General features: G+C 36.0%; 1 long non-coding RNA gene across 1 annotated transcript; it reads right to left on the bottom strand.

Annotated features, from left to right (window-relative positions):
• Window positions 1-378: 378 nt before the first annotated feature.
• LOC111820597 (uncharacterized) lies at window positions 379-8,717 on the bottom strand. The gene is made up of 3 exons (XR_002824132.1): window positions 8,352-8,717; window positions 4,420-6,617; window positions 379-1,985 (listed from the first exon to the last, which is right to left on the bottom strand). It is a non-coding gene; the product is annotated as an uncharacterized LOC111820597 (long non-coding RNA).
• Window positions 8,718-9,428: the final 711 nt, after the last annotated feature.

Here is a 9,428-nt window from a genome sequence, read left to right as displayed (position 1 = left end):
GAGGGACCCCAGAAGACACGGCCCCTGGACTCTCTGTTGGCCCAGAGCTGAAACCATTCCTCAGGCCAACTCTTCAAAGATTAAACTGGACTATGAGACATAAAGTGATACTCGTGAGGAGTGTGCTTCTTAGCTTAAGTAGATACATGAGACTAAATGGGCAGCTCCTGTCCGGAGGTGAGATCAGAAGGCAGAGAGAGTCAGGAGCTGGTTGAATGGACACAGGAAATTCAGGATGGAAAGCAGAGTGTGCTGTCACAGTATAGGGACAGCAACTAGGGTCACAGCAATGCATGTATAAATTTTTGTATGAGAAACTGACTTGAACTGTAAACTTTCACTAAAAGCACAATTAAAAAAAAAAAAAAAGATTGCCACAATTTAGAAAATACATATTATTCATTAGGGAAAGTATGCTTTCGGAGGTTGTTGAGTTTCTTATTTCAGTAAATACTTCAGAGATTATGTCATCTAGAGATGCATCTGTCAATATCATCTCAGTAAGCTCTTGTGTTCATTCCAAAATGGAGTGGACACTGTAACTGGGATGCCAAGACATACAAATAAAGTTGAGTCCTGTTTTAGTAAGGGAGGCAGGAAAATTTAGTTTGAAGAAAATAGGCAGATTTAGATGTACCACGGGCAAATTAAAAACTCTTGCCTGCTTTTAAGGAAAAACAAACAAAAAACCCCAAACTTCAACATTTCCATATAGCACCACTTCTTGACTGAATTGAATTTTATTTTAAATTAGAATAATGGCAGAAGCTTGTCCCTAGCCAACCCTAATGAAACCTTGTTCTATCATCATATACACCTATTAATTCATCTCATATACAGAAGAATCACTACAACGGCACATTAAAGTTTATCAGACTTAAAGGTACTATAAAAGTTAAGTATAAATTTCATCACAAAAGTCATCGTCTCATAATTTTTAAGCTTAGAAAATGCATTAGTATTTATATGAACAACAAAATAGATTCACCCACAAAAAATCTTTTAACGGATAAAAGCAAATACCTTACATGAGTGAATGGGAAATGAGTATTAAGCATGGCATAAGATAAAAAAATTAAAAAACAACTAAACACGCAGCAAAATAAGATAGGATTTTGCTCCCAAAACTGAAATGTTATCTATGCCTAAGACTTGTCTAATCATATAGGACCTTCTTCACCTTCAAATTTCATACCAACACTCAAATCCAGAAATCATTAAAACAAGTGGCTTTTTACCAATAAGCTATAAAACACACCAAATACCACGTGTTTCTATTTCATGTTACTCTCAACATTTCACAACACTTCTGGTAATTTCAATTTCTTTGGGTTCCCAATTTGGAAGCCAAACAGAAGAGGTCTGTCTCATCCTTCCTTTAATAAGAGAACCCAAAAAAGTCTGGTTGCAGTGTCTGAGGTTCCATGAGTTCTTTTAAGAGAGGACTGGTATTTGCTTTATACTGGTCTTTATATCCCCCCCACAGTGTTGGGCATCCAATAGACTCAACTAAACCGAACTGAAAAATTTGGAAAGCCCAGTAAACAGGCACATGTAAAAACAAGAATTATAGTAGATTCAAAGATGGACTAGAATACTTTATATAATACAATCTAAAAAAGTTGATTCAAGTTAAAGACTACAGAAAAAACAAACATGGCATTTTCTATTAGAAGTTTACATGGATAATTCCACAAAGAATTATATAAAAATATAGATGTATATAGAAATACTAACTAGTTAAAAGTTACAGAAAATTATACATTTAATCAGAGTAAAGTAACCCAACCAAAGCTGGGATATACATAATTTGCTAATGTAATGCTATACCAGTGCTTGGTAATTAAAGAAATGTTAATACAAGTTCAGAATTAATGTCGTTTAACTATAATCAATATTAAATCTTGACTTACCTCCATAATTTAGAAGTTATGAAAAAATAGTAGGAGCCAGCAGACCATGCATGTAGGTTAGACGTAACTGGACTGGAAACAGAAAGAAATGGCTTCCAGTTGTGGATAACCTGACTTGGAGCTGTAGGATCACCAAATGGCTAGAGGTTTGAGGTGAAATGGTCCAAAAGATCCAGAGGACATATTACTGAGGGTTTTAAAGGCTATTTTGGAAGTGCAGAGTAACATTTCAGGTTTCCTTACTATCATTCCAACAAAACCAAAGCCAAACCTGTTGCCACTGAGTCGATTCTGACTCATAGTGACCCTATAGAACAGAGAAGAACTGCTCCATAGGGTTTCCAAGACTGTAATCTTTATGGAAACAGACTGCCACATCTTTCTCCTATAGAACAGCTGGTGGGTTTTAACCACTGATCTTTTGGTTAGCAGCTGAGCCCTACATCCAATGTACCATCACCAGGCTCCTCTTATCATTACAGTAGAACATTTAAAAATCAAAGATGTAATTTGGTATTTCTATCTAATGATGGGGGGCTATTTTTCATGGCAAGTAGTAACTAGGTAAACAGCAGATACGTTAACTTTCTAAGCAGGAATTCTACTAAACAAGGCTTAGCTCCTAGAAAACCAAAATATTTGCTTTTTTTTTTTTTTTCCTTTGGTCACTTTTTCAACTCCTTGACTACCGTTTAAGCAGTGCTGACGTCCTATTTGATTTTTTTTTGGTTAACACTTTTCTTCAGAAGCAAACCTGATTTACGGTGAGAAAGAGAAAAAAATTTCAGACCCCTAAGATAGAACCTTCATTTCCTCTTTAGTGTGTTTCTCCATCAAAAACAAGTGTTCAAAAAAGGAATCTCAATTATCTAAACCTATTTTTGGCCATCTTCCTGAATTTTTTTTAAATCTCCTTTGAAATGCCACAGTGCACTCTTGGAAAACTTGTCTTCCTGGTTTTCAAATTTCTGTTTATTATTACAACTCGTCAGCTAGAAGGCCAGGTCTTTGTGCTGTAGTGTTTCTTGAAACTGGAGACCAGCACATTTCCCCCAATTCAATTACTTGCCTTTCCATTTTAGAAATAAAGCTATGTCAATTTTACAAAGTTTTAACTGACTGGATTATTTGTATTTTAAGTTCTCCATATTGGAAATGATCTTTGTTTTGTTAACAGAAGAGAAGGTAAGGTTCAAAAGTATTAACATATTTCAGACATTGACCTTCATAACTGATACACAAGTGTAGAGATTTTCTTATAGGCACCAGCTTGAGATGTGCCACTCTAAGAGGGAGAGTTTTAATTCAATTATGGAAATGTTTTATTTAAGATTACATACTTGATCAAATAATTTATTTACATAAATTTGTGTGGGCGCATGCATTCATAATATATATTTGAAGGAGCCCTGGTGGTACAATGGTTAAAGCACTTGACAGCTCATTGAAAGGTCTGCAGTTAGAACCCACCAGCCACTCTGAGGAAGAAAGACCTGGAGATCTGCTCCCATAAAAATTTACAGCCTAGGAAACCTTATGGGGCAGTTCTACTTTGTCCTATAGGATCACTATGAGTCAGAATTGACTCCATGGCACCCAGCAACAACATATATAATTTAAGAAAGGGATCCATTGTCCTTGGTAAACAGTTTCAGTCAGCTGTCCTCTCTTATCAGCTTTATGTGGATTACTGCCAAATTTACCTCTTCAGCCCTGACTTTTACATAGAATGACAGTTCCGCATATCCAGCAACTTTTAATCAAGGCATTTCAAATTGAATGCCTGGACATCACCTTAAGTGCAATATTACAAAAATGGGACTGAACAACATATTTCCCTTTCAAACTAGTTTCTCTTAACCATTCACTTTCTTTCAGTTATACTATCATTGTCTTCCAGAGAAAAAACATAATTTTTGACACCTCTTTTTTATCCAACACTCCCGTTTTATCATGATATTCTTTTTCCATTGAGGTATCTCAAATTTATTCTTTCATCTTCATTCTCATTGCCAGTATTCTGTTCAGATTTTCTTCATTCCTAGATTACTACAATAGTCACATGCCCATTTTCTCTGCCACAAGACTATTTTTTAAAATCTTTCTATATATAGTATTGCCACATATAACGTCCAAAACTCAACTTTCATCATTTCGTTTCAAGAGGCTATGATGTCTTCCTATTTCTTGTTATATCAAGACTAAAATTCTCTAATTGGTTTCCAGGCAAAAGCCCAATAACTTGGTTCCACTCTAGTTATTCATTCAGATTCATGTAAGCTTTGCCTCAGGTCTTACGGCGAAGATCACAGGTTCCTTTTTTGGGGAACGCAGCACTTTATTTTGGCTTAAGTTCTCATCCACAAACCAGGAGGGCCTAGTACTTAACAACTCAGTGCATCTTAATTTACAAGCATGCAAGCCACAAATTACAAAATGAAGACATTTTTATTGCGTCAGTAGTGACAACTGTCGAATCCCCCTGTAAACCCCCAAAGTTACTCACAGTTTTGTGCTGAAGGAATCTTCTCATGTGGCTTTTATTGCCCTCTACTAGAGTGAGCTGTTGTCAGGTACTCTGCTCTGTACAGAAAATGTCTTTCGTCTGCTTCCAGTCTCAGTCCCTTCTTCACGTGTTCTAGGTACCCCGTAGTATAGTCAGCTTTCGCCTTTTTTAGGGGGGCGGTAGTGGTGTCAAAATTCATGCCTGGAAACCTGGTCATAGGGCAAATCAATATAGAGGGGAAACTGCTTCACCATAGGAACCATTTTTAATTACTGGTTTAATTCCCGATTTTGGCTAAATGTTAAGTGTAACAAATATACAACCACTCTCAAAGCCAAACCAAAACCCAACAGCAACAATAGACTTTAGAAAAAATAAGTTATGCATCAGGTTCTTGAAAACATATATATATGTATAAATGTCCTATACATTTTATATAAAAGCTCTAAAAGTACGTAAAAATATTTTTTTACACTATAAATATGACTTAAAACAAATGTCCTAGCAGTGAAAAAATGCCATACATTTGATCCACAATTTTCTTTGCCTTCTTAGATTTCTGAAAGCTTTTTTGAAGTGACTTGGATGTCTCTCATAAAATTGTCCAAGAAAGTATATAAGAAAGCCTACTTTACTCAATAATGTGGCTCCAGCAAGCAGAGGGCTTCAGAAGCATTCCATTAACTTTAAAGAGTCACTTTCAAAGTTTACAGCAGCTCAGTACATTTGTTTTTGCAATTATCGTAATGGTGTTTCTTGGAAAGCATTTTTTAATGTAAGGACTTCCATTCTATTACCATCTCCTATCTCCTCAGAGACATACAAATAAAGGCCAACAGAAAACAGTTAAGTTACATGCCTCATAGTGTTTCACTTCATTGGAAAGCTTAGAGATCATCAGAATTAAGAAAAAGACAAAAGAACACAAGGGTCAGTACACGTTGTCCTAACATAGTGTCTTCCTGGATAAAAGACAAAGTCAATATATGAACATAAGCTTTTGGAAACAGATTAGCACAGGGTCAGACCCACTTTTCAAAGTCATGTAAAAACAGTGCTATTTTTAAAGATATAGATTATCTATTGAACACTTTTCAACTCTGGTTGGGAAAAAAAAATTAGATGACGCATGGACCTCAAAAATAGGTATGAAAATTTCATAGGCCTTCTGACAATTCATACACCTACCCACAGGTTTATGGCTTTGGTTTAGGAAAAGAAAAAAGAACGGTTTAAGACAGTTAAGACTTGAGGCATATAAGGTAGTATGATACGGGAGCCCTGGTGGCACAGTCGTTAAGAGCTCTCCTGCTAACCAAAAGGTCAGAAGTTTGAATCCACCATCTGCTCCTTGGAAACCCTATGGGACAGTTCTATTCTGTCCTTATAGGGTCTCTATGAGATGCAATCGACTCGATGGCAATATGGGTTTGGTTTGGTTTTGGTAATAAGATAGGAGCCCTCATAAGTGAAATACTAAAAGGTGGAGAATTCCTAAATTAACAGGAAAGAGCCTGGGCATTTCTGTACTTACCTAGCTGGTATTCGGCTTTTCCAGAGCATGTTATTTTATCATAAAGCTATTACTGCTGATTTTCAGCAATTACCACTTAGGCTGTGCTCCCACTATGTTCAAGACACTCTGCTAGATTAAGACAGTCCCTGCCAACAAGGCAGGATGCATTAATTGTTGTAATTCAGGTATGGGAGCACAAAAGAGAAATGATATTTTTGGTCAAGGAGAAAAAGTGATCTAGGAAAATTTCATGCATAAGGAAGACTTAGTTGGAAGATTTGGACAAGGAAGGACTTTCTAAAGGTAAATAACATGGGCTAAGGCTTGGATGCTAATCAGAAAAAGGTTTGGAAGAGGAGTATTTTTATTTGGTTTAACAACAGTACTATGGTATTAATTCACAACCATTCCCATAGTGGTAAAGTCAATCTTACCTAGGGCAAAAACAATCCCTGATAGAATTTTGGCTATGCAACCTTCCCCTCCTAAGATTTCTCACCTGATTTGCTGAGTTAAGAGCCAGAGACCCCCTCATGGTTTATGGTAAATTTGTCTTAATTAAGCCTAGATTTCCTTCCAGTATTTCTTACAAGTTGTGGTTTGATCTTCAAAGCATCACACCTTGGCTCTCTAAGGGTTGCAGACAATCCGAATACTCGTTTTCTTCAATTAGGGAGGGCACCTTATGTAAAGGAAGGAAAACAATCTCAAACATTGTTATACTTCTTTCCCTCCCTATTCCCTAATAGTCTGCCTTCAGTCTATTGTGTCCACTTTACTGATTCTAAGCTGGTCAATCCTTGGTTCATGTACTTTTCTGCACTTGTCTCTTATTCCTTCCTTTCACCTAATCAATCTTTTCCATCCTTTCAACCCACCTCATTTTCCACCTCCTCTGAAAATTGAAACCCGCATTTCCTTTGAATTTCTACTGAACTTCAAGTCAAGACAGGGTTTACATTCCATTATTCCCTAGTTGTTTCTTGTACATTAGACTGATATTCCCATAGGCCAGAAGTTGTTTGCCAGCAGGGACTATCTTTTTTAAGAGTAAAGTGAAGTACTGGACATAAAATCAACCCTTAATTAAAAAATAGTATATGAAAAATGCAGACAGAAAGCATTTTAAAATATTTGCATAACTATTTTTGATGGAACTAAATCGTATTGTCATTTACAGAATTTGAAACCTCAAATTATCACCTGTTTATCATGCACTTTGAAAAGATTTTTAAAAATAAAACTGCCCTACTGTATGTGTATATAACATAGCCAAGATCAAAACCAGTATTTTTATATAATTTTATTGTTGAGAATATACACAGCAAAACATAAACCAATTCAGTAGTTTCTACATGTACCGTTTAGTGACATTGATTACATCTTTAGGTTGTGTAACCATTTTTACCCTCCTTTTCTGAGTTGTTCCTCCCCCATGAACATAAATTCACTGCCCTCTAAGGTTACTATCTAGTCTTTTGAGTTGCTGTTGTCAGTTTGATCCCATATAGTTCTTAAAAGAGCATAATGCTCAAGGTAGACATTTTTTACTAAACTATTGTTTGGTTTTAAGAAAACTTCAGGGGGTATTTTTTGGTTTAAGGTTCAGAGATGATCTCAGGGCGACAGTTTCAGGGGTACATCCAACCTCATGGCTCCAGAAAGTCTAGTGTCCACAAGAATTTGAAACTCTGTTCTACATTTTCCTCTTTTTGATCAGGATTCTCATACAGAATCTTTGATCAAAATGTTCAGTGATAGTAGCTGGGCACCATCCAGTTCTTCTGGTCTCATGGCAAAGGAGGTAGTTGTTCACGGAGGCAGGTAGCCACATATTCTGTATCTTCGTCCTATTCCTGACTCTCTTTTCTCTGTTGTTCCAGTCAAATAGGAAACGAATTATTGTGCCTTTGATGGACACTTGCAAGCTTTTAAGACAATGAACTAGGAGGTTTAACAGAAGCATTTAACATGTTAATAGGCCACTTAATTAGGACTTTCCATGATACCATGACCCTAAACCTCCAAACCAAGAAACCAAATCCCATGTAGTTTTTGGTTGTACGTAAGCAGCCTCAAGAGTTTTTTATCGTTGTTGTAAATACATCACATAGCTTTTCTCAGTTCTTTACAGGTGTACAACTTATTGACAGCAATTACAAAATTACTGTACAGGAGAAAAAGTGCAACACTATCCTTAATCAATGCAATTTTTTCTATCACTGTCAGCCCCCCTTTTCCCCTCCCTCCCACGCCTGGTAACCACTAACAAACTTTGCTCTCTATACATTCACCTTTTTTATGTAAATGAGGTTATACAATATTGTGCCCTTTTGTGATTGACTTATTTCAATCAGAATAATGTCTTCCAGCTCCATCCATATTGTAGCATATATCAAAACTTCATTTTTCCTACCGGCTGACTAGTGTTCCATTGTGTGTATGTACCACATTTTGTTTATCCATTCATCTGTTGATGGGCATTTAGTTGTTTCCATCTTTTGGTTATTGTGAATAGTGCTGCAATGAACATTGCTGTAAGTCAGTAGTCATTCTTGTTAACTCCCCTCTGACCCAAATTATTTCTGGCAGTAGGAGAGATTTACAAGTACATGGCCTTTTTTACTGACAATAGATTATAACTGAAAAGGTCTGTAATTTGAATCTTTTGGAGTATGTATAAAGAGCCCTGGTGGTGCAGTGGTTAAAGCGCTTGGCTGCTAACCAAAAGGTTGGCAGTTCAACCCACCAGCCACTCTGTGGGAGAAAGATGCACCAGTCTGCTTAAGATTTACAGCCTTGGAAATCCAATTGGGTAGTTCTACTCTGTCCTATAGGGTTGCTATGCATTGGAATGGACTCAATGGCAATTTTTTTTTTTTTTTTTGGTTTTATCTTTCAAATGTGTTGTCAAATGAATACAATGTAATATTTAGTTTGGAATAGAGTGAAATTTTAAATGAAACTGGAATTCTTCAGATTGAATCCTTAGTTAACCTGAATTAGTCACATGTACTCTACTTCAACAGAAAAGTCAATCTTAAGAAAACTTGTAATCAAACAGCCTCCAGCTTACAGGGCTTAAAACACATTTCAGCACAATTCTTAAAGCTCCTATACCTATACTACATAATACTCTATTAGAATTGGTAATAAGATCTTTACTCATAAAAGTGTTAATAGAAAATATACTTAAATATAATTATTGTTTCAGAAAATAGTCAAAAAGTTTTAAGATCATTATAGACTTAGTTAACTAAATCATTCAGTACTTCAGAATGCTCCATTAATTTAAAGTCTGTCTGATAAAACTTGAAATGTTACTTCTGGTTGTTTCTTGTTTACTCTTTCTCAAAGTTCCAGTGGATTTTTTTAACCATGTCTCATACAGCCAAGGTGTCTGACAAAAAGTAGGAGAAACAAATCCAAGAATTTTTTCTATAATGACAAAGTTAAACATACTAATTTCAATAATTCTAAGCTGCTATTGAGG

This window comes from Trichechus manatus, unplaced genomic scaffold (genome assembly GCF_000243295.1).
Source record: "Trichechus manatus latirostris isolate Lorelei unplaced genomic scaffold, TriManLat1.0 scaffold00044, whole genome shotgun sequence".
Lineage (NCBI taxonomy): Eukaryota > Metazoa > Chordata > Mammalia > Sirenia > Trichechidae > Trichechus > Trichechus manatus.
Note: the sequence above shows the minus strand (reverse complement) of the source record. Positions and strands in the feature narration are given on the sequence as shown.